Source organism: Suricata suricatta, chromosome 7, assembly GCF_006229205.1.
Source record: "Suricata suricatta isolate VVHF042 chromosome 7, meerkat_22Aug2017_6uvM2_HiC, whole genome shotgun sequence".
NCBI lineage: Eukaryota > Metazoa > Chordata > Mammalia > Carnivora > Herpestidae > Suricata > Suricata suricatta.
In genome coordinates this window covers 97,051,475-97,057,071 of record NC_043706.1, presented here as the reverse complement: position 1 = coordinate 97,057,071, position 5,597 = coordinate 97,051,475, and the positions used below count along the sequence as shown (strand labels likewise).

Genomic DNA, 5,597 nt, shown 5'->3' with positions numbered 1-5,597 from the left:
TATAAATCAGGGACAAAATAGAGGCAGTGAAAGCAAGAATTGAAGAAGCAGAGGGGAGAATAAGTGAAATAGAAGTTAAAATTATGGGAAAAGATGAAGCTAAGTAAAAGAGAGATAAAATCAAATTTCTGGACCACAAGAGGAGAATTAGAGAACTACATGATTCAATGAAACATAATAGTATCCATATCATAGGAGTTCCAGAAGAAGAAGAGAAGGTAACTTGAACAAATCATAGCTGAGAACATCCCCAATCTGGGACAGGAAACAGACACTAAAATCAGGGACATTGAACTCACTTCACACGTAACAGGAATAGATCTTCTGCACTACATATCATGGTGAAACTGGTAAAATACAAAAATAAGGATAGAATTCTGAAAGAAGCTGGGAACAAATGGGCCTTAACCTACAAGGGTAGACACATAAGGGTAGTAGCAGACCAGTCGCTTGAAACTTGGCAGGCCACAGCAGAGTAGCAGAAAATATTCAATGTGCAAAATAGGAAAAATATACAGCCAAGAATCCTTTATCCAGCAAGCCTTTAATTCAGAATAAAAGGAGAGATAAAGGTTTTCCTAGACAAACAAAAGCAAGGATTCATCACTACTAAACCAGCCTTACAAGAGATCTTAAGGGGGACTCTGTGAGTGGAATGTTGCAAAGACCACAAAGGACCAGAGATATCACTACAAGCATGAAGTCTACAGGTAACACAATGAGTCTAAATGCATATGTTCAATAATAACACTGAATGTAAATTGACTAAATACTCCAATCAAAAGATATAGGGTATTAAACTGATAAGAACAGATACTACACTTGATATTAGCCAAAAGGGGGGAAGAGAGGTGGTGGTGATGGTGGAGGACACTTGAGGGGAAGAGCACTGGGTGTTGTATGGAAAACAATTTGACAATAAAATATTATGAAAAAAAGATATAGGGTATTAGAATGTATTAAAAAACAAGATTCATCTATTTGCTGCCTATAAGAGACCCATTTTAGACCTGAGGACACCTTCAGATTGAAAGTGAAGGGATGGAGAACGATCTGTCATGCTACTGGAAGTCAAAAGAAAGCTAGAGTAGCCATACTTATGTCAGACAAACTAGATTTTAAACTGAAGGCTATAACAAGAGATGAAGAAGGACATTATATCATAATTATGGGGTCTATCCATCAAGAGTTCACAATTATAAATATTTATGACCCCAACTTAGAAAACCAAATATATAAAACAATTAATCACAAACATAAGCAATCTTATTGGTATAAATGTGCTAATTGCAGGGGACTTTACTACTCCACTTATAGCAATGGACAAATCATCTAGGCAAAAAAAATCAATAAAGAAAAAAAATGGCCCTGAATGACACACTGAACCAGATGGACTTGGCAGACATAATCAGAACTTTTCATCCTAAAGCAGCATACTACACATTTTTCTCAAGTGCACATGGAACATTCTCCAAGATAGATCACATACTTGGTCACAAAACAGCCCTCAATAAACATAAAAGAATTAAGATCATACCATGCACATTTTCAGATCACAATGCTATGAAACTTGAAATCAACCACAAGGAAAAGGGTAGAAAACCTCCAAATGTGTAGAAGTTAAAAAACATCTTACTAAAGAATGATGGGTCAGGGCACCTGGGTGGCTTAGTCAATTGAGTGTCTGACTTTGGCTCAGGTCAAGATCTCACGGTTCATGGGTTTAAGCCCCACATTAGGCTCTGTGCTGACAGCTCAGAGCCTGGAGCCTGCTTCTGATTCTATGTGTCCTTTTCTCTCTGCCCCACCCCTGCTCATGATCTGTCTCTCTCTTTCAAAATAAATAAATGTTAAAAAAAAAAAGAATGATGGATTAACCAGGCAATTAAAGAAGAAAATTAAAAATATGTGGAAGCAAATGAAAATGAAAACATGACAGTCCAAACCCTTTAGGATGCAGCAAAAGCAGTCCTAAGAGGAAAATACATTGCAAATAAGGCCTATGTCAAGAAATAAGAAAAATCCCAAATATAAAATCTAACAGCACACCTAAAGGAACTAGAAGAAGAAACCCCAAGAAATTCTAAAGCCATCAGAAGAAGATAATAATAAAGATCAGAGAAAAAATAAATATAGATTCCACAAAAACAGTAGAACAAAACAATGAAACTAAGAGTTGTTTTATTTTAAAAATGAACAAAATTGATAAACCCATAGCCAGACTTCTCAAAAAGAGAAAAAAGAGGACCCAAATAGATAAAATCACCAATGAAAATGAACTTAATATAACCAATCCCTCAGAAATACAAACAATTATCAGGGAATACTATGAAAATTATATGCCAACAAACTGGACAACCTGAAAGGAATGGACAAATTCATAAACACCCACACATTACCAAAACTCAAATGGGAAGAAATAGAAAATTTGAACAGATCCATAACTAGTGAAGAAATTGAATCAGTTTCAAAATCTTTCAACAAATAAGAGTCCTGGGCCAGATGGCTTTCCAGGGGAATTCTACGAGACATTTGAAGCAGTTAATAACTATCCTTCTCAAGCTTGTTCAAAAAATGAAAGTGGACTCATTCAATGAAGCAAGCATTACCTTGATTCCCAAACCAAAGACCTCACAAAAAAGGAGAATTACAGACTTATTTCCCTGATGAATATGGATGCAAAAATCCTCAACAAGATACTAGCAAATCAAATTCAACAGCACATAAAAAGAATTATTCAACATGATCTAGGGGATTCATTCCTGGGCTGCAAGACTGGTTCAATATTCTCAAATCAATTAATGTGATACATCACATTAATAAAAGAAAGGATAAGATCCATTTGATCATGTCAATAGGTGCAGAAAAAACATTTGACAAATTATAGCATCCTTTCTTAATAAAAGCCCTCAAGAAAGTCGGGATAGAAGGAACATACTTAAACATCATAAAAGACATTTATGAAAAGCCCGCACAGTTAATATCATCCTCAATGGGGAAAAACTGAGAGCTTTCCCCCTGAGATCAGGAACACGACAGGGATGTCCACTCTCACCACTGCTGTTTAACATAGTGCTGGAAGTCCTAGAATCAGCAATCAGACAACAAAATGAAATATAAGGTACCAAAATTGACAAAGAGGAAGTTAAACTTTCACTCTTCACAGATGACATGATACTGTACATGGAAACCCTGCAAGATTCTACCAAAAGGCTGCTAATACTGATCCATGAATTCAGCAAGGTCACAGGGTACACAAACAATTACAGAAATGGGTTGCATTTTTATACACCAAGGATGAAGCAACAGAAAGAGAAATAAAGAAACTGATCCACTTACAATTGCACCAAGAACCATAAGATACTTAGGAATAAACCTAACCAAAGATGTAAAAGGTCTGTACGCTGAAAATTATAGAAAATTTATGAAGGAAACTGAAGAAGACACAAAGAAATGAAAAAATATTCTATGCTCATGGATTGGAAGAACAAATATTGTTAAATGTTAATACTGCCCAAAGTAATCTACACATTCAGTGCAATCCCAATAAAAATTGCACAAGCATTCTTCTCAAAGATAGAAGAAACAATCTTAAAATTTGTACAGAACCAGAAAAGACCCTGAATTTCAGGGTCAGATTGTCAAATGTTAATATCCAATCTCTCCTCAGTATGAAAATGATGATATACTTTGCTAGAAATGTCTGAGAAATATATCTTTGCCTTAATCCTCCCGATTTATCCTACCTCTATGTTGTATGCCATCTCCTTTCCTGTGCTAGTTGATCTCTGCTTTCTTATGTCAGAATATGTATGCCTCCTGCTGAAAGTTCTCCATATACAGGGTTCAGATGTTGAACATAACGTCTTCAGCAGCTCTCCTTCTACAACCCCCATAAGCCCTACTCTTTATTTGCATTGCAGAAATCTTTGCAACTAAGGAACTTAAAGGCAGCTTGTTGCTGTTACTGAGTCCTAAAAAATGCCCAGAGCAGACTCCACCTGGCCAGCAACCGCTGTTCTCCTGCCTATGATATATAAGTAAACGGGCTTGGGATCGCACAGTGCTGGCCTCAAACACCGGCCCTGCCACAAACAGTCTGCATCCTTTTGGGAAATAAAATTAATCACTCTGATCTTCATTTTCCTCACCTAAAAAATGGAATAGTTAAGACCTTATGAATTTATGGTAACAATGAAATAAGATCATGATAATGTTAAATAATGAGCACAGTGGTTGACAGAGTAGCATCTCAAGTACTGTCAGATATTACCATTATTTTTGATGATCACTGTTGTTACTTATGTCTTTCTCATACCAGTTCTGGAAGAGTGTGTATATAGGCCTTTTTAACTTTGGTGAGATGAAAATGGTTTCTAGCCAAGAAACCCACTAAAGCCCACAGCATGCTTGACTCTGACTCTGTGAGACATTGAGTATAATGTGGTAAGCGATTCCTTGGCCTTACAAGACTGGACAAAATCTTACTCTTTGACTGCTATTTGTTATGGGAAAGGAAGAAAATAAGAGAAATAACATGAATCAGAACTAGGGATGGGCCTGCAACACTGAGGAACTTCACACTTTAACTTAACCCATCTCAGTTTCCTTACCTCTGAAATGAGGATGAGAAAGAGCACAAACCTCAGGGCATCTGGGAAGCTCAGTAGGTTAAGTATCCAACTTCAGCTCAGGTCATGATCTTGTGGTTCCTGGTTCGAGCCCCTCATCAGGCTCTATGCTGACAGCTCAGAGCCTGAGCCTGCTTCAGATTCTGTGTCTTTCTCTCTCTGCCCCTCACCCTCTCACCCTCTGTCACTTTCTCTCTCCTTTTCAAAAATAAATAAACATTAAAATTTTTTTAAAAAAGAGCACACACCTCATTGTGTTGCTATAACAATTAAATGATATAATGGATTTAAAATATAATACTTGAGTAAACAATTACTATAGATAATGAGGTATTATTGAGGTAGAAATATATATGATATTTAGGCCTTATATATATTAAGGCCCTATAGATATATAAGAAAATTAAAAATAAGTTAAAAATTATTTGTCAAGTTTGAGTGAGCCTGAGGAACTAATTAGAAAAGTCAGTAATTTGCATAAGGTTACACTGCCTCTAAGACATAGAGCGTTGACTCAAATCTAAGTTTCCCTGAGCCTTTTTAAATGCCCTGCTTCCTCCCATGCATTCATATAAGATAATTATCCATAATTTTTCATTATTGGTTGTACTAGTCAGTGGCAACAAGCAGATAAAAACTTTTAGTCTCAGACTTTTTAAAACTCTTAAAAATTACTGAGCGGGGCGCCTGGGTGACTCAGTCAGTTAAGCCTCCGACTTCAGCTCAGGTCAGATCTCAATGTTCATGGGTTCAAGCCCCATGTCAGGCTCTGTGCTGACAGCTAGCTCAGAGCCTGAAGCCTGCTTCTGGTTCTGTGTCTCCTTCTCTCTCTGCCCCTCCCCCTCTCATGCTCTGTCTCTCTCTGTATTAAAAATAAATAAAGCATTAAAAAAAATTTTTTTTAAATTACTGAGCGTGTAGTGCCTAGATCTTAGTTTCTAATATTATTCTCCAGTAAAAGAAAAC

General features: G+C 36.6%; 1 pseudogene; it reads right to left on the bottom strand.

Moving 5' to 3' along the window:
* Positions 1-732: 732 nt before the first annotated feature.
* LOC115297219 lies at positions 733-853 on the bottom strand (annotated as a pseudogene).
* Between the last annotated feature and the right edge of the window lie 4,744 nt (positions 854-5,597).